A 21,415-nucleotide genomic window follows, 5' to 3' on the forward strand; every position below is an offset into this window, starting at 1 on the left:
TAAGCAGACATGTCTACATGACATGACACAGAACAGGTCAGGCTCCGGGGGCTATGGCACTTTGCCCCTATCTCCGGATGCCTGTGTCTCCAGCTGAGTTAATTGGTTACAAGCAGTAAATTCAAACAAACAGTATATTCAAACAAGCAGTAAATTCCTCTTTCCCTAACATTAGTAAGGTTTTTATAGTGGTTTCTTAGACTTATCTCTAGGTTACTTGTTTTGGAGGGAGCTAGCATGAATGTTGTGGCAGTTTAATTTTAAATACATTTTTGCTGCTAGTAAATAAGAAAATAAAGTTTGTATATTAACCTTTTTACTGATTGATGTAATTGCTTATTAGTGATTTTGTTGTTTCTTTCACATTTTTAACATTGATAATTATGTCATTGGTGAGCAAACACAGTTGTTTCTTGCTTCCCAAATTATAAAAATTTTATTTAATTTTTTAGCCATTTTGCATAACTTAGAACTTAAAATGCATTGCTAAAAGGGTACTTTGCCTTGTACTGGATCTTGGTTAGAAAACTTGGCTTCCTTGCCTTTAAGTATGATAACTCTAGGTGCTCTGCCCTTCTGTGCTCTTTACCAAGTTGATGAAGCTCCTTCTATTCATACTTCACTGAGTTTTTATCTTCAATGGGAGTTAGATTTTATCAAAATCTTTGTTTGATTTCATCTATTATTTTGTATATATGATTTTCTCTCAGTTTATTGATGTCATGGATTATCTTGGCATTTGAAGTCTTAGCCAATCTTGTTTACCCGAGATAAAACCCTCATATTTAGATTTTATTGCTAACACTTTTATTCCTAATAATTATGTTTACCGACAGCAATTCTAGACAATTAGCATAATTTTTCTTATGTATTTGATAGACTCACTAGTAACTAACCTGGTGGTGGTGCATTCTTTTTATATGGATATTAATTATTAGCTCAATTTGTTTAATAACCATGCATCTGTTCAAATTGTTTCTTCTTGCATACCTTTTATCAGCTTATGTCTCTCAAGTTTTGGTACATTTTTTTCAATTATCAAATTTAGAAGCAGAGAGCTTTCACGATATACCTTTACTATCTTCATGACTCCTATGGAGTACATGAACTAGCCCTTTAAAATTTTTTTGTTATCTTCAAAATTTTATTTTCATATTGAAGTTTTGTGATTTTCATAGAATATACTTTGATAATATTTAGATGCCCTCCCCTCTCCACACCTCCCCTCACTGCCACCTACCCAATTTAATATGTACATATGGCCTATAGAGTCTGATTTGTGTTCCCAAATGTTCTTCCATTTAGGTCCATCTACTGGGTCCACCTAGAGTCCTATTCCTGTAAGATCCTGCCTCTCCCACTCCTTGAAGTCATCAATTGCTTAAAGTTCCTTGGGATGGGTTGTGGTTCCTGAGCCACATCTCCATGTATAAGATGGGATTTTGTCTGGTTTGAGCTTCGGTGGGATCTGTGCATGAAGTTAGTACAAAGTAGTTGCTTTCATTTTCATACATCATTGTTCTTATTCAGCCTCCCTCCTCTACTGCTCTCTCTTGTCCTTCCACACTCTTTCTGGTCCCTGTCCTTACTACCAAGATCTCCCTTTATGCTTTCATGTCACATTTACTCAATCTTTCCCTTGTTTTCCCCTTGTATTAATAATTTACACTCCCTTCTGTTTTTCTTGTTTTACTTAGATAGAAACTGGTCATTTTTTCTGTTTCTTTTTAAAAGGTTTTTCAGTTTGATTATTTTCTAAATTTTCTGTTCTTAATTTTATTGTTTTCATCTTTGATTATTATTTTCTTTCTCTTCTACATTTTGAATTTTTTAGTTCTTTGCGTCTACCCTCACAAAAAAAGCATAATTGATTTCAGATATATATTTTCTTTTTAATATATACAATTGGTACTATAAATTCCTCTCCTAGATTGTTTTTCTTCTTCTCACAAATTTAATGTTATATTTTAAATTTTATACATTGCAAAATATTATTAAATTTGTCTTAGTATTTGTTTCTTGAAACATATGACATTCAAAAGTATACTTTTAAACCTCTACTTAATTGGAGATTTTCAAGTTATTGTTCTTTTATTGACTTCTAATTTATTACTTATGTGGTCTGAAAGTGGATTTCTATACTTTTACTATGCTTTGTTATGCTGTTCATTACAATTCATAATGTGATCTATCTTGATAGATGTTTGTTGTGAGCTTGAGAGGAATGTTTATTTTGCTGTCAGTGGATGAGATAATCTATAGATGTGAGCTACATCTAGTTGATTGATGATGTTTTAATTACCTTTGTACCTATTGCTTCTCTACCTACTAATCAGTCAGTACATTCTCATAGAGGATTGTTGAAATCTTAAAATATTAGAATTTTTTTCATCTTTTCCTACATATATCATAAGTTTCTCTCTCACTTAATTTAATGTTCTATTGTTTGTATCTTCTGGAGGCTTGGTCCCACCTTTGTTGTGAAAGGCATCACTTTATCCATGAATTTTCCTTGCATGGAATCTGATCTGTATCAGATTAATATAGCTATACTTGATTTGTGTCATAAGTGTTAGGCTGGTATTTTTCCACATTCATTTACTTTTAACCTATATCTCTTTTTTTAAAGTTCTTGCATAGGATATATTGTTTTGTTCACTTTGACATTTTCTTTAATTTTTATTGAATTTTTTTGTGTTTCATACAAAAAATCTTAGTCATCTTTATACTCTCTCCCCTATCCTTACCTTCCCATATTTTATGCATTCTGTCATTTATGTTAAGGCATATTGAGTTAAGATAGTGTACCCAGACATCCCTATCTTGGAATTAGTTTAGTGTATCAGTTCTACTCTTTTTTTATACTCTTTGTATACTCTTTGTGATGTCCTAGAGTTGGCAATATACACTAAAAAAAAACCTAAGTTCACTTTCATATAACGCTATACCACTTTACAGTTAGTGCAAGTTCCTTATAATTACTATGCAATGTGAAATCCTTCCTACAATCCCTATTACTATGTTCATTTAGCTTATATATAAGGATTCACGTATATATCCACATGTATAGAGGCACATCGATACACTTAAGATGGGAGAGTTTAGTTTATGAAAAAAACGAAGTTTGTATTTTAACTAAGTATGTTAGTTTCTATGACTTGTATGAAATACCTGAGAAAAGCAACTGAAAGAAGGAAACTTGCTTCACAGGTTTTAGTCCCTGTCTCTCTACTCTTTTTAGGCCAATGATGAGGCAAAACATCATGACAATGGAGTGAGATAGGAGTATATGTTCACTTCAGGTTTTGGATGAGAACAGAGAGGATAGGTTCAAAGACAAAGTATAGCATTCAAAAGCATATGCCTAGTGATCTACTTCCTCCAGCTCTGCCCTATCTTTCAATAGTCCATGTAGCCATGAATTAATCAATGGCATAATCCATTGATAAAGTCATTATTTTCATGGTCCTGTCTCCTTTCAATTGTACCACCATCTGGTGACTGAGCCTTCAATACATGAGTCTGTGTAGGACCTTTTAATCAGAACAATAACATTTGGTTTATTGGGATATTTGAAATTAGAAAAAGAAAGCACCTCAAGTTAGTGGAACCTCAGTTGAATTGTCAATTAAGGAAGAGGAAAGCAGAGAATAAATAGCAAGGAATGAGTAGAAGTCAGAGTTTCATAAATTTAAATAACTCATATACTTACACCATTAATGAGGCAAATACAACACTCTGTGTGATCATAACCTGGTGTTACTTTTGAAAATCTTAACACAAGCATCAGCACTGTAACTGATAACCCTTATTAGTAAATATATTTTATTTGGCTAGAATCTGAGGAAACTGGTATCAGTCTAGGACCATAAACTTCTCAGTGAAGCTGATGGGGATGTAGAATTGTTTGGCAAATGGTAGAGTGAACTTGAAAATATCAAGTCATCTAGGCTTGTCAGCCTGTTGAAGTATTTATCAGTATGGATACCTAGTGGAAATTTCCATAACTCCCATTATCCCAAGTTTTCTTAATGAAGGCTAAAAGAATTTTTTCTTAAAACAAAAAAAGACTTTTTCTTAGATTTGGATACTGTTCCTTTGTGTTACATTTTGGGTATAAACAGAGATGAAAAAGCAGCTCCCAAATCAAGCTAGAGGCTACATAATCATTTTATCTAGTTGCATTGTATCTTTAACCATGCTCAGTGAGTTAAGCCCTGCTATTTTGATGAGTCTTTTTATAACTTTTAATGACACTATAATTATTAAGTTCAGAAAATGTTTTATAAAATACAGTAAAAGATCAATATACTCAAGTCTTCAGTTACTAGTCAATAAGTTACTCTTTTTGTTGTTTCAATAAACTCAGAGGGGCTTCAGTTGTGATTCAGGCAGGTATGTTCCTTTGTACACTTGTCTAATAACTGTTATTTTCATTTTACAAATTGATATTACAGTTGGTATCATCATGAGCTTGCTTTTGCATGCTTCGCACCACGTTTTCACCATCTATCCTCATCTTAGAGGAATAGCATTCACTCAAAAGCATACTTGTGACACACATCCCATCCTTAACAATGAGAGGGTCTTTTATCTCTGTATGTCCAGCAGATAGCAAATTTTATACATAGCAAGTGTTCAGAAGAGCAACTACTAAAGAATAAAAAAGCTTTTGTGCTATTTGAAATTAGAATTTAAAATATTTTAGATATTTTGTGTGCATATGGTAGTACATTTTTATGCAATTCTGCTAGGCAGCCTTTATTTTGGCTCCGAGTTTTATCCAACAGAGTAGAATTTGGCAAATAATTGTCCTACCAGTGTACACTTTTATACAGATTACTTATTCACCTTCTATCTTACCAACATTATTGGCCTGTTTCTTGAGTAAAGTTTGATTGGTGCATTGTATTACAAGATCTTATTTGTCTAAATAAAATTTATATATAATTATTTTGATAGTACTGCTACAAAAATTTGCCAAATTTAAGAGATGACAGTAATCTAAATAGTCTTTTCTATGCAAAAATGTTTTGAACTCTCTCTATAATGTCTACCAACAGTCACTGAAACTTCTTTTTCAGGGTATAACTTTCATTACACCTCCATGTCCAGGAATGCTTCTCATTAATGGTTTGCCAAGGATGTGGTATCTTGAAGCATCATTTGCTGTATTTTCTTACATTCTCGTGCTATTCACCAGAGGATGGGTCAATGAAACGAGAATAAAACTTGCATGCACTCTGTTCTTCAGACATAATACTTACATGATTTAATAAATGCAGGTAAATGATAGTAAATTTGTCTTTATTACAACTAAAGAAACTTCCCTTAACATATCTGAATACTTTCCTTTCACCCCAGTGTTCTACTTACATGACAGAAGAGTAATTTGGAGAATAAATGCAGAATAAATCTCATATAGATTATCATAATTAGTGTGTATGCTTATATGTTTATGTATGCTTCATAATTTTATATTATATGGCAGCATCTCTACAATATGATCCAATATTCACCACAAAACTAAAAATTATACTTCATTAAAGCACAAAATCATAGTAATAAAAGTTATAAAAAGACTCATCAAAATAGCAGGGCTTAACTCACTGAGCATGGTTTAGAGATACAATGCAATATTTTAAAAGAATATTCTATAGTTTAATAAACTCCAAAATGTGTATCCCTTAGTGAATTTCTTTGAAATTCCCATGTAACACTATGTTATGTTAAATAAAGGCAAAAATACAATGCATCCCCTTTTTATCTCTTCCATGCTTTAAATCTGCTATCAGGTCTGTTTAAAATTTAATTTTTAAATTCTCATACCCATTCAGCTGCATATTTATCTGTCTACAGAATCATGTATCTCGTCAATACATAGTTCTTGATTTCCTACTATGTTTCTTGGATTCATAGTTTAGATTCATAGAACACAAGTAATTTAATCAGACAAACACCCCTGTTCTATGTAGTTCACGGTATTGTAATCAGAGTCAAGATTCTAATTGTAGAGAATCTTATCTATTTGTTGACATTTCTTAGCATTTAACTTTTGCAAACAAATGTTTTGGCTATTTCCTTTCTTGCTGTTTGCTATATTTTACAAATGGCAATATAATCATATTCCACTCATGTAAATGCTTAATGCAAACAAAACCAACCAAGCAAAACCAGACAAGACAGCCTACCATACAATTCCTTTTAAGTTCTTCATGTATTTTTAGCAGCTTTGGAACAATTTAAAAAATTTTTATTAATTTTTTTATGTATTTCATACAGAACAGCTCAAAAACTCTCAATCATTTTTCATACCCCTGTCCCTACTGGCACCCTCCCACAGGCCCACCTCCCCCACCATCTGGAGCCTTTGGAACAATTTTAAAACAATTTATGGACTATCTGCCTTCTGGCAATAAGTAACAGCACATTCTCAGAAGTCTACCATTATTTGTTTCAACTGACAGCAGGTACTAACATGATGTGTTAACTAGAAGTAAACTAGTAGATTGGTTTGTGAAAAATTGTAAACTCTGAATACAGGAACAGAAAAACAATCCAATATGTTAGGGAATGATTTGGGCATCTACATTTTAGTGAGAAATCAACATCCTTTGGAGTCATACAGAAAGCACACAATAATTACAGAAGAAAGATTAGCATAAGGAATATGAATTGTAGGGTCCATCCTTGTATAAAGTCTTAATATTGAGAGCAATGTGGATAATAGAAAGAATGACAAATTGTAGCATAGAAAAGACAGGAGTTGGAATTACCTTAATATTTATGCCTTTGGCTTACCTTAATTGCGATTAACTAAAATGATGGTTTTGAATTATTATCACCTCAAAGGCACTGAGAGAAAGAGTAAATTATGGCAGTAACTATTTGGCATTCTAATTCAAACTGGATACTTCAGGGCATTAGACCTTCAGGGCATTAAGGTTTCACCTGAAGAAAACTTTCAAGTGTAGTGTTTCACACCTTTAAACCCAGCACTTGGATGGCAGAGGCTGGCAGGTCCCTGTAAGATGAAGGCCATCCTAGTTTATATAGTCAGTTCCAGGCTAGCTGGAGCTACAAGGAGACATATCTCAAACCTCCTCTCCCCTCAAAAAAATATTTCTTTAGCATAAAAACATTTGGACATAATGTTTAAGAATTAGTAACATGTCTAAATTCTCATAAAAGGTGACATAGAACGTCCCTCAAAACTTGTGTCAGACATTGCTCATCAAACACAGTAGTTTCCACTTCCCTTCTCAGATTTAGTATTTTTAGCGTTCCATGTTGTAATCATCAGTCAATCAGAGTAGATGGGTAGATTACCACCTGTTTTCTCTCTATGTAGTACTAGATTCTATAATTTTCTTGGACCTTTATTATATACAACATATTTTAGCCAGAGAAAAGTTACAGGCTAAATATTTCAGATTAAAGAGGAAGAGACTTGAAAAACAGACAGCTGAGTAGAAGACTGAGCTAAAAAATAGAAATTCAAATAAGCATTTAAGTAATAGCCCTTGTATTGTGTTAAAAGGAGAAAATGATTACTACCAATTTGTTAATTGTGGAAAGGCCTAAAAAGCTTATTAAGTATGGGTTGAAGAGGCAATTGAAATCAGTCATGTTTTCTGTTGGAAGCGCTATGACACAAATACTTTTGTTTTATAAATTATAAAATTTAATCATCCAAAAGTTTAAGCTTCCCAAATCCATGTAAGAAGAGGAAATCTCCTTCTCTTGGAAACATATCTTATGCACTCCTAGTGGTCCTTGTTGGCCCCCAACAATGGAATTTAAAGTTCTAAAAATTAAAATATGTCTAAGGCATTTCATACAAATTTAGAGATTCATAAACAGTGAGTTCATTAACAAGTTTCTGTGTTTTTAAAGGTGAATATATTTTATATTCTGTGGAATCATTGTACTAATTGTGACACAAATTCAAGGTTAATTTTCAAAGCACTGACAGTGATTTATCTTTATGCACAGGTCTCCTCTAATGTGATGCTGGGGCTGAATCTACTTAGGACTTCATTTCAAGGTTAACTTGAAAGGTGGTGTAGAAGAAACAGGTAAATGAATTTTTTGGTAATAATTCTCTTTTGCTTCTCATGCTTTTTTTGAATGTTTATTTTGTTCTTTAATATTTTGGTTGCATATATTTGCCCAAATACTAGTTTCCACTAGACCATCTAGGAATGCTAAGCTCTAGCAATAGGAATATTTAACACTGTTTATTCTACTGAACCTCCTGTTTCCCTCCTTGTTCTTTTAATTTACTATTAAATTTGATATCACTTCCTAAAACATTAACATGAATGAAGTTCAAATATGAATTTTTTTTGAAATTTTGAAAAGAACTTATTATGCAAGAAAAATGACTTGGAGTATTTTGTTACTATTATACTGGCCTCTAATAAGCTTAAGTTTTAGGTATTATTATTTTATGTGTGTTACTAGGGATTGAACCCAGGGTTGCACACATGTTGGCTAATCTTTATCATATTGCCTGACCTAATATTACTTAATTCAATTTGTGCTAAGTGTTTTAGAGGCTCTAAACACATTGAGAAAATAACAAGGAAGCATACATTAATGGCATATTTTTATCTTTAAAGTTTGAATTGTTCTATAAACTTCTTTGGCTCAGATCTAACTAAAATTCCTTACTAAGCAGCTCAACTGTTTGGAAGCATTTCTTTTCTTATCAATATCACACATCTTTTGATTTCATGGTAATCTTCCTTAATGTTTTCAACACCAATAGGTAAAGATTTTCAAAGTTTAACATCTATGTAAAGTTAGTCTTCAGTCTCACTGTTGAACTATGATATTATTTAAGCAACTGATCATATATATCCAAACCTGTTTCACTGTATAATTGAAAAATAAATAGAAGTCTATGGCCATACCACCATGAATATGACCAATTTTGACTGATCTCAGAAGCTAAACAGGGTCAGGCCTGGTTAGTATTTGAATGGGAGAAACAAAAAAGGAATTTTAAGTAGGGGAGATTATTTCAATACTTGCGAGTTGCTCCTATAATTCCTTTCTCTAAGAGAAGAGAATCACGGTGCCTTGACTTCTTCAAAACCCTTTCTCAGTGGGATCCCCCTGGTCACAGGCAAGTCTCAGGACCTGCTTTCTGCATTAATTGTATTATTCATTTCTAAATCATTCTCACAATAGAGGTTCCATAACATCTCTGAGGAATTGCTGCCAATTTGAAGATATTACATTACAATTAAACATTTCCAAATAAATTTATTTTCTATCTTGCCTTTGGTTTTGTTGTTTTTGTTACTGTTATTTTATCAACTTTATTATTTTTCCAGATACAGAACATAATGATTTTGTATTTAGCCAGCATTTAAGATTTTTCAAAGCAATTTGGTGAATTTTGACTCCATTTATCCCTTTGTTTTTGTAAGCAATTTGGCTAAGATTCATAGCTAGTAATCAATATTGGCATTTTTTAGGACACATTTTCTAATATCTAAACTTTTTGTGTGAAGGCAGATATTAGTGTATTTAGTAGAGTTAGTGGTTATGATGATACACTTCATTTTTGGAAGATCTTTTGATATTTAGGTGCTCATCTTTATTGTATGAGAGCAGAGAGATATCATTTATAATAAAGTAAGGATATTGCTCTCTTTTAACCCTTACCACTTGGATGAATTCTCTCTCACTTTTTCTTAATAAATTTATGTTCACTCTGCTTGAAAAATAAATAGAAATGAAGTAGGAATTACCTTATGAATAACATTAAGGAACCATGAAATAAATTATTTTTTTAATGATGAATCTTCTTCCCAGAAAGGATCTTAATGGCGTTTGAATTTAGTTCTCAAAACTGCTTGTGAAACTTGCTAATTAGTTTTGCTAGTTCTATGCTTATAGTGGCAGGGTTTGTTTCCACATTTTTAAGTGAACACTGACCACACATTGGTGTAAATAATGCATATGCATAATGCCAAAGGGTCACTGTAATGGGAAAGTGCATTCTGAGAAGCTTATTCTTAGATATTTATGGTATTAACAACCCTTGAACTACAAGCTTCGTGGTAAGGATAAACTGACAGAGACGCCAGGTTGGAAGTCAGGTGGAAATGACCTCGTGTTCTCACAGCCATTCTAAATTTTAAATTTGAATAATTTATTATCTTAAAATTTATCATTTTTACATTTAGTGAAAGGGTGCATTGTCACTGATAATACAAATTTGTTCTCAGATTGTTATGTTTATAGTATTAGTTCTTTCTACCTAAAATTACTCACTTCTTTCAGTCTGGCTAACACAACCAAACCACAGACAAGCTTGCTATTTTGATGCCTAGAATCTGAAACATCCCAAATATTTACCCCTTTTCTGCCCATTACCATTGTGTGTACACCTTCAGTGATAAGCCTTGGACTTGTTTTCATCTTGGTCAATTATAATCCTACTGTTTTTCATTATTTTAATCTACTTAAAATACATATATTTCCCTCTTTTATTACTGTGATCTTATTTCTTCTCTGCTTTCCAGCTGGCCCAAGACTTTGCAAGCATAACGTTTGTATATAATATCTAATCTGATGTCACAGCTAAATGATCAATTGGTCTTATAACCACTCATAGTGGTTCTGAGATATATTGTACCCTACAGCCTGTATTTACCTGTGGCCTTTCATGTAGTAGTATCTTAAGAAAACCTTTCAATATATATATATATATTCCCACTGTTACATGGGCTAAGTAGCTGGAACAACCCTAACATTACTTTTTGGAAGCCGGGCATTGTGAACAGTTCAGGCATATAATCCCAGCACTCAGGAGTCTGCAATAAGAGGATCACATTGAGTTTGTAGCCTGGGCTACAGAGTAAGTCAAGATGTACCTGGGCTAGATGAGACTTTGCCTTTAAAATCTACTTTTCAGAATTCATTACATTTACATTCTGGGAAATATTACATGAATGACTGGGTTCTAGAGTGTATCTGTGATAGAGACATCAGCATGATCCTTACGTTTTCTGAGTCCTGATTTTCCCTAATATTGTGTTTCCCTCCCATATTTAGAAGGGTTGGTCATGTGAACAAGTGTACTGTAGTAAAAGTGGTACTATGCTTCTTTTCAGCCTTGATTATATAGGAAATGAGGGCATCACTTATCATCACTTATAAAATTATTTCCATAAACTTAAGAACAGGTTTTGTTTTTGCAGAGAATACGAGGATAGATACTATACCAAATATATGATCTCCCAGACAAATGTAATGAAAGTGTAGGTATTATATTTATAAGACAGTGAACCAAATGGAAGAAAAGTGGAAATGTTTAGACTTCATCTGGGATACTGATATTGTAACATAGAAAGAACACTTTTTAACAGCTTTCCCATTGATTGTATCAATATTAGTCATATAGTTAGAACTGGGTAGATTTGTGTGCTGATTTATCATACATTCTTCAATGGAAGATCTGTGTACAATAGTTTAACTCCTCTAATCTTTACAGGATATTGGTGTGCAGAATCTATTCTACCAATTTTCTGTTGCTCTTCTTCATTGTGTTTTGGAGCTATGAGAAACATGGTTACATATCCATAGATGTATATAAAGATATTTGGAGTACTCTTTCGAAGTGTTGAGTCCAATAGAAAAATTACTCATTTGGTCTCCAGAAAAGGTCCAATAGAAAAATTACTCATTTGGTCTCCAGAAAAGTGAGTTGTACCAGTAAATAAAACACCAACATTATTTATATAAATTTTCACATGAAATCATCTTTCCAAATTTCACTCCCAGATAGTATGTGGGCAAAAATTTTGCATCACATTAAAAGAAAGAAAAAGCAGCTTAATATAAAAATAATTTACATTTATAATTTTAAATTTGTGGATGTGCGCTATGCATTAGCAAAATTTTTGATACCATTATACAAAATAGCAAAATATGGATCTTAACTGGAGTGCTTTCAATTCAACTGAACATTAAGTACTTTTTTAATGGTCTTATTTCCTGGGAAGAGCACCATTACAACACTGTGCTTTTTACAGCCCATATCAAGTATGAACCAGGATCATTTATTGCAAAGTTTGTGCTTTGGGAGACATTTTCACAGCATCTAACAGTTCTACCCCACATTTCTTGGAATTAGCCTTTAATGACACCATTTTCCAAAATGAGTTGTTGCTCAAACTTACTGATTGTTTTGTGGTGAAAAATCTAATTCAGCCGCTATATTTAAATTATATTTAAATATAAATTTGTAAGGGAAGGTCCATTGAAACTCCTTTTACAGAAGTAATTGTGTGAACATGCTAAAGATATAAGTCCTTGCAGATGGTTTTACTACTTTTGTTTTCATCCCTTATGTGGTATTTAAGGGATTGACAATTCAAGTTTTTATTATTGTCTGCTGGAGAACAATGTGTTATAACTATAGATTTCATGTTAAAATAAGTTAGAGTCTGATGCCTCCTGTTAGCCTTCAGATTTATTAAGGAGCTCTTCATGTGTGGAACCCAGGAGCCAGGCCTGGGCTCTCTCTGCACTGTCACTTCATTAGGTCTGCCACACATTTTCACTGTGCCTTTTTTCCAACTCTCCAGCTGCAACTCCCAGCACAGTAGGTCCAATTCAGAGTGACGCCTTTGCCCGAAGACTGATTGAAACCCAGAGTGTCTCTGAGTTGCTAATACTCTCTCAACCATTTTATTGAAGATAAAGTAAATAAAATAGATTGCCATATGAGAATTCTCTGAAATCAAATTAAATAATTTGGCAGGTTTAAGCCCATGAAGAAGGTTAAGAAGTGAAACAATGCTTTTGTGTTCCATATAAGTAAGGATAAATATTACCAATAATATTGTACCTAAAAACTCATTTTTGTCAATACAATTAAATGTTAAAAAATTATAAATTTGTATGATATTTTGGTATTAAATGAGTCATCTCTAAAGGAACAAAAAGAACAAAAACCTTTACGACAACAGTATTCTGAGGAAGTTTTTCTAACACAAGTGCACAGATCAGTAGTTTCAAAAAATTTAATAAACAACACAATTCAGTGGATTTGCCAAAGTGCACTTTAGAATCTTAAGGTTCAATATAGCAGTAACTCTTAGCCTCTATTGAAAGATAATTCCAAGCTTGAGCCTTTAATTAATTAATAAAGATCATGTATTCACATTAGGGAAACCTCTTTTGAAAATGTCTTGTGACTTTTTCTTTTGTTTTACACTTTGGGGGGGGGACTTAAGGTTTTCTTCCAAAAATAATTGCAAAATATTTTTGCATGTATAATCATCTGATATAATCTTGGGAAAGGAAAAGAGGGTAACATCAACATCTTAAATCCTATGAAATGGTCACCTGAGCATTATGACACCACAACATATATTGACATATTGAACTTATAAAGTACAAATATCAGAGTTCTTGCCTAAGAATACTTTGGAAGTTTCAGATGCAAAAACAATGAAGATATCTTATTTGATTGCCTGGGCTCAATTAAAGGAAATACTTACAGAATAAAAATCAATAAAGAATTTTTGTTAGAAAATTTGTGAATTTGATAATTGCAAACAGTGCTTTTATTCAAATTTATAAAGAAATTTTCACACTAATTATACTCCTATAATTTCTGTCATGGTTTCTTCAAACTCAAAATTAGTTTTTAACCCCTCTTTAATTGCATAGTTATACATTTTTGATAAACCACTTTAACATTTTATACAAAATCATTTATGTTTAGTCTCTACTTTAGTACACTAAATACATTTTTCCTTGTTTTTAAATATTTAAATATTCATTAGTTCTCAACTATTAACTTGTTACCATAATGTTTTTTAAACAGATATGTCATTGGTTATATGCGAAAGCATACATTACATTCTCATGTGAACTCTGAGCCATCTTTTTTGACTGTGAGTATAACGTATGTGTGTGAGTGTGTGTGTGTGTGTGTGTGTGTGTGTGTGTGTGTGTGTTTGTGCCCATGGAGGCTAGATATGGACATCAGGCATCCTCCTCTATCATTCTCTGCCTTATTCCCTTTGATGGGGTTTCTCACTGAACCTGAAGCTCTTTGCTTCTTTCGACTGGACTAGCTGTCCAGTGAGCTCCTGGAATTCACCTGTCTCTGATTGTCACTTCAGCAGTGGGGTAACGGACACAGATCGCTATGCCTTGAGGAACACATGCAAGCAGTTGGTTCCTGAGATTTGCCTGTGTGTGTGCCCCCACACATTCTATGAACCACTACCCCACCCTTCAATGAATATCTTAAGAAAATCTTTGACACTTTTCCCCCTCTCAATTACTGTTTCCTTGAAGAGCTACTTTAGTTCTTATTATAACTTTATTTTTTTTCCTGTAGGATTCATTCTGTCTCAGGCTTCCTTCAATAGTATTCGGTTTGGGTTGAGAAAGAATAGATACGTTTTCTGTTCTCTTAAGTGTGAACTTTTGGGAAAAGAAGCGCGTGTCACATTGTAGTTTGACTCATTACTGAGGTACAGAGTACAATATTTATCTACTACTTGTTGCATAACTTTATATTTTAGTGTTTAAACGTCATTCCACGTATCTTCATAGCTGTAATTTGTACATATTTCTGACTTATCAATACATGAAATTCTCCATCCAGAAGTGGATCATATTGTAAACTTTCACCATTATTTATTCTATGATTTTAAGTGTGAATTTGCCTGATGTTTAGAAATCACGTGTTAAATAATTTTTTCTTGTAATTGGGGAAGTTCAATGCTAAAATTCTAACAAGGCTTTCTTCTTTCTTTCAGTGGTACTGTCTAGACTTTTAGGAGTATGCTGATAAGAAAATTTGTTGCATTGCAGCCACATTTAGTGAGTCAGTCTCTGCTCTCATCTTGACTTCTCCCTCCTCCATTCACTCCTCCCTCTCCCTGTGCACAATCCTATTTGTTAAAATACTCTGTCTCTTTACACTGTTCATTGGGATAGTGTGTTTGTTGGCACTGGTGATGTTCTTTCAGTATCTTGGGCTCCAATTAGTACTAATCATAATTAATAATATATCTATAAATTAACGCAGTGTGAAGTACTATTCTAAGTTATGGACTACTATTAAAATTTTTTGAATACTCACAGCCATATTAGCCTCAGTTTAAGGATGAAGAAGGGGTCTCAGGAAAGTGAAGAAATTGTACAGTTAGTACATGGTGGATCCTCGGCACAGACCAGGCAGTCTGTCTGAAAGACCCAGAAATCTGTTTTCCAGAAGTGGAAGCAGCTTGAAGCTAATATACTCTGAATGAATTAACTTCTGAGTTACAGAATATATTGAAAAACAAATTACCTTCAATTATAAAAACATGAACTAAAATACAAAACTTTTAGTGAAAATTCAGTAAGCACACTCAAAGAATTGGTAAGAATTATTTATATTTAGTATTTCAGTCGATGGAAAGTGATGTCTTCATAATTACTTTAGGTTTTTATTAGAATACCATGCATCATAAAACCTTATTTTCACTTTCACTCTAGATTTATCAGTTACATAATTGTTTCAAAGATAAACTATTACTTCATTCTGTAATCTCTCAGATCAGGAGACTGACACGCTGCCTACTGTGCTAAGAGGGCGACCATTCTGTAATCTTAATATTTTATAGATTCAGCTAAATATGCATGGGTAGATAATTACATAATATATCTCTTTTCCTTTATTAGCAATAAAGGAAAAATCACTAAGAGATGCTTCATTACTAAACATGTCACCAACTTCCTGGACACAGCCCCCATCCCAAAGTCCAATGCATGGAGGCTGTATAGCCAAAGTCAATTATGATAATTCCATTCCTTTGGAAGTAATTGGCTTCCTTATATTTTAAAATAAAAAATTGAAAATATTTGAAATATTGAAATTATTGAAAATATTGAAATATTGAAAATATTATTGAATATTGAAAACATTAAATAACAACTAAACTTATGTAAATAAATAAATTTAGTATTTAATTAGTTTATTTTACCTGGAGCCCTTCCAACTATATGACTAAGTGAGACAGTGACTTTCTTTTTCATTTAATTTTTTTATGATTTAGATATTTTTGTCACTTGAAGCTATAAATGTTGTTACTAATACACTCACTTTAATAATCAAGGAGTAGGATGCTAACTACACTTTCACTTTGTAGGGATCTATATTTGCATAATGCAGTATGTGCTTGGAGAAGAGGATTGAGCAGCTTAATAGGGAAAACAGAGATGGGAATTCTTTTCCCAAAACGTCAGGCATGTTATTAAAAGAATAGCAATGTGGTTTCTGTGTGTTTTGTCTTCTGAAAATGATGTAAAGGAATGGAAGCATTACAGAGTACCATTTTCACTTTCAGGTTGCTACAGAGATTTCCTTCCTTCTCTAGTTTTTGTTGCACTGTGAGCTAGGCAATTAGATATATAGGGTTATGTTTCTTAATATCACAAATGACCAACCTACAGGGCCATCAGAGGGAATATGATTAAATAATTATATTGTAACCATCAATGAAATAATCAATAATATTTAAGTAAGTAACGCAGACTTAAGACCCTACTTCAGTAACATAGATTAAGCTTATTCACAAGAAAATTTTATATATCAAAATATTGCCAATGGTTGTTTGGGGGTGATATAGTTTTATGTGATCCTTGCTTTCTTATTCATTCAGGTAGTGAATTTCTCTATGTGTTAAACCTCATTCATTACACATATATTCATAATAAACATCTCTTCAGAGCCTTTTCAACTGGTTTCAATTCTATTTCTAGCACACAATTTACTGTATATACAGTTCAATAGTTATTCCCTTTTCAAGCATTCCTTATAATAAAGTTACAATATATTCTCGCTTAAGTTTCAGCTTGGGATTTTAACAGCTAAAAAGACATGGGTATTTTGGATCTCATAAGTTAAGAGTATTTAGATAGTTTTATTCTCCTTTGACATCTGCACACATTCCAAAACTGTTAGATGTTATTAGTTGAATGACTTATTTTTAGAATTGTTATTTCTAAAGTATGAAAAATGTTTCTTACCTTGCATAATACAATATAGAATTTGTCCAGTGATGAGACAGACTAGGCCAAATTCTTCCTAAGCACAGGTGGACAAAATGCACTCTTTTGATGAGCCTTAAGCACAACTTTAATTTTTTTTCTTTATTTTTGAGAGTCTTTCACATATATACAATGAAATGTGATCCTATCTTCTTTCCATTCCCTTCTCCAACTTCCAACATTCCCCAACAGTCCCCTACAACACATCTGTTTTAAGCAACTCTTAAACAAATATTTTGTAATTCTCCTATACCTATGTTAAGCAAATTCTTGGACATATAGCTGAAGATATTTAACTTTAAAAATCAATACACTATAAATTGCAGTGATTGACATGACTAGATAAGATTTTATGAAGTAGTTATGTATTTGCCCCACTTATAAAATAACCATAAATATGATAACTAAGTATAGAATGAGTCAAAAGCTGTGCTGTTCTTCCTGCTGTTGAAACTGGACAATTCTCAACAAAAGTAAAAAATATATTTTGATATATAGAGTGATTCTACTCACAGCCAATTCATTGTATATTAAAAATATAAGAAATGGGCTGGAGAGATAGCTCAGCAGTTAAGAGCACTGACTGCTTTTGCAGAGGACTTGGTTTTATTTCCAGCTAACAACTGATGGCTAACAACTGTCCGTAACTACATTTCCAGGGGAATCTGGTGCCTTTTTCTGCCCTCTGGGAGCATTACACAACACAAGTGCACTTACACACATGCAGATAATACACTCATACACATAAAAATAATAAATAAGGGGCTATAGAGTTGGCTTAGTAATTAAGAGCACTGGTTTCTCTTGCAGAGGACCCGGTTTGGTTCCTGGCATCCAAATGATGGGTACCAGCCATCTCTCTGAGTGTGTATGTGTGTATTGCCTGCATGTATGTAAGTGCCCCTATGTCTTGCAGTGCCTGAGGAGATAAGAAGAGGGTGTCTTATTCCCTGGAACTGGAGTTACAGACAGTTGTTAGCCACCATGTGCATGCTGGGAACCAAACCCTGGTCCTCTGCAGGAGCAGCCAGCGCTCTCAACCACTGAGCCATCTCTCCAGCCCATAAATACAATATTTAAAAATTAATAATAAAATATTAAAAAAATCTACAGGAATCAATTTGGATTTCTAAGTGAAATAAGGTTAGGTTTAGTCAGCAAGGTTTTTTTATTTATTTTTCATGAATGTTTGGAAACAAGCTTGGCGTGTTACCCAGATAGATTATTCTTTACTGTTATGGGATGACTACCAAACAGAAATCTTGTCCATACATATTAACATCTCAGATTATTGCAACCACAACTTCTCCCCCAGATTTCAGAACTCCCCTAGGAGATTGTTGGCCATGAAACTGTTTACAAGCTTGGATGAATTTATTTCTCCAAAACTCACATCTGCTCTATGGTCATAATATGATTCAACTGAAAGGATGCTTTGCAGCACACTTCTCTGATCTTTCTGAAGTTTGTGATTTTTGTAGGATAGTTTCTGGTTTCCAGTGTAACTAAGAGGAATCCTGTGAGAATGCTGCTAGAAAAATTAACTTTCAGGGTTGGAGAGATGGCTTAGCAGTTAAGAACACTGACTGTTCTTGCAGAAGATCCGGGTTCTAATCCCAACACCCACGTGGCAGCTAACAACTGTCTGTAACTCCTGTTCCAGGGGATCCAACAGCCTCTTCTGTCCTCCGCGGGCATTGCATGACACGGGTGCACTTACCTACATGCAGGCAATACACACATACACATAAAATAAAAATAATAAAGAAAATATTAAAAAAAAGAAAAATTAACTTTCTTCCATGACTCTATTGCAACTCAAAGGCTGGTTAGCATCACAAAGAATGTGTACTCCCCATGAAATTTAGTAGTTAGTATTCACATGGTTTCTCTTTGCCTTCTGCTTGAGGTTTTAGACAACTCATAGAAGGTAACTAAGATGGTGGAAGTATCCATCCATTACTACAAAGCAATCTTTGAGAAGTTGAACACTAGTGAGTGATATGATCAAAAGCTGTAGGAATTCTCTGAGGCTGGTAATTAGCTGAAATCAACATTTTTTTTTTCTTACTGAATTTTAGCTGCTAGATTGTGATTTCCAGAAATATTTAGCAATAATTATCTTTTGTTCTCTTACATGTTTTGTTTTTAAACTATCTTTGTTTCTTAGACTAATTTGAATATTTTTTAAGAATAACATGTTCAAAGTGGTTGATAGAAAATCATTTGCACATATGAAAATATGAATCACACAGAGAAATGATAAGGCAGTCTAGTTCTAGAACATAGAGACTGAATCACTGTCGTGAGCACATCCAAAGGAAATAACCTAAGAGAAATTGCAGCATCTTTTCTTCCTACTAAGAGCATAGCCTTTGACTTTTCTTTAATGTAACAGAATATGGCAAAGATGAAGAGATGCCTAGTCCATCCCCAGAATGTGTTGTTCTGAGATTGGAGCTGGAGATTCTCTTCTGTGGTTTGAAGAATCATATTGTTTATTTTGGGTTTTTGTTTTATTTTGTTTGTTGGTTTTTAAATATATTTCATGGAACTTTTGTGGATTTCATGCAATACATCTTAATCATATTTACCCCCCCCCTTCCCTATCTGCACAGGACATTGCAAACACATTGTCATTTTGAAAGAGACTGTGGAATGCTCGTATTTCAGAGAACTGTGAGTTACCCTTTTAGGGGTCCTGGCATCCTTCAGCCCAAAGCCAGGAAAAAAATGTATATTACTCAGTCTTGCAAAGCTGAGGATAAATTCTTCCAACAACCACCTAAACTTGGTAGGGATGTTGAGTTTAAGAATGAACATAGCCCAGTCTAAAACTAACTGCAAACTTACAGAATCCTGAGCAAATGATCAGACTAAGCTGTCTGAGTCACAGAAATTATAGGACTGCTGTAAAGTACAGTTTGAGATAGGTACACACTGTAACCAGCAGGGGTTACTAACACAGTTGTGAAGAGATTTGAGAAAACCTGCATCATTTATTGCTGAGTAATTGTCACAGATATAATGAGTGACTTGAATTTTGAAGGATAAGATTAAAATGTTTGATGCTTTTATTCCATATGATTACAAAAAATTCTGCATATATGTAGGTATGATTGAGGGGGACTAAACTCACATCAAGGAAGACTTTAAGACATGACTCAGAAATAGGAAATAATAACTAAATGATTCTTTGATGTTTTAAAGTAACTCTTACCTAATAAATCAGAAACCCATTGAGGGATGTTTGTAGAGGGCTTGTCTGAACAACGTGCCACAGCAAAGAATGAGTTGAGAAAGCATGAATGTGGTGCCCTTTGCACACACTTGTCCTGGCGTTTCTTCTTTCCGCACGTTTTACCTTTGCTTCATACTAAATTTTGGGAGAAACCAACCTGTTTTTACTCTTCTTGTTTCCATAAACTGTTCACCCCATTATCAGAAACGATGCTCTTGCAACCCCCACCCCACCTGACCTTCTTGCTCTCCACTTTTGGATAATATGTTTTTCAATTCAAGTTTAGACAGGTTATTTTTGTTGTGTGTATAACTCTCAGTCCTTATGTGACCCATTAAGCTCAGTACTTTATAAATACAATATTTTTAGTTAGAGCTTTGACAGAACAAGTCTTTTCCAAGAATGATGAAACCATGGTATTTTATTCTATTATTAGTTATTTAATCCTCTATTGGTGTATTTTTATCATAAATGTATTGAGTACCTTTATTAAAGGATTTAATGGTTATTAAATATAAATATTAAAAGAAATGTAGTGAATAGCAGAAGGATTTTAAATCCGTGTATAGTACAGTATTGTTTACATAATTACAAATTGGCAAATATACTTTAAGAGTTTTAAATTTCTTACTATAGGACTGTTTATTCATTTTATTATAATATAAGTACCTTAGCATTTATGACAATAGTAAACAGAATTTAGTAAACAAAATAACAAGCACTCTAGTTTCTAAAGCCTTTTAATATACTTTGCTACATTTTAAAGTCTATTATTTAATCACTTGGAGAATAATAACTGTGTAAGGGGAGAATGCTCAATGTTGGACTGCAAAGCAACTAAAATGTATAAATTTTCTTTAAAATAGCATTCCTTTAATATTATTAAAATGGAATTTGTCATTGAAAATTGAGCTCCAAATTATTTGTTTTTTTTTCCTCAAAAAATGGTGTGCTTTTTAGTTACACTGTATCCTTATTGATAATACTTAACTCTTCCAGAAAATAGTTAATATTTCCACTTATTTTTGTCCATCTTAAAAAGTAATCAGTTGATTTCAATGGTTTCTATAACAACCTTAAAAGCAAAACACAAGA

The 21,415-nt window shown here is 33.1% G+C and overlaps 1 protein-coding gene across 1 annotated transcript in view; it reads left to right on the top strand.

Moving 5' to 3' along the window:
- The window catches only part of Foxp2 (forkhead box P2), a 648,199-nt gene that overhangs the window by 226,233 nt on the left and 400,551 nt on the right, over positions 1-21,415 (top strand). Inside the window, exon 3 of the mRNA XM_029561780.1 lies at positions 7,996-8,078. The gene's annotated coding sequence lies outside the window, so the exon portion shown is untranslated. The remainder of the gene's footprint in view (positions 1-7,995; positions 8,079-21,415) is intronic.

This window comes from Nannospalax galili, unplaced genomic scaffold (genome assembly GCF_000622305.1).
Source record: "Nannospalax galili isolate Female #2095 unplaced genomic scaffold, S.galili_v1.0 scaffold794, whole genome shotgun sequence".
Lineage (NCBI taxonomy): Eukaryota > Metazoa > Chordata > Mammalia > Rodentia > Spalacidae > Nannospalax > Nannospalax galili.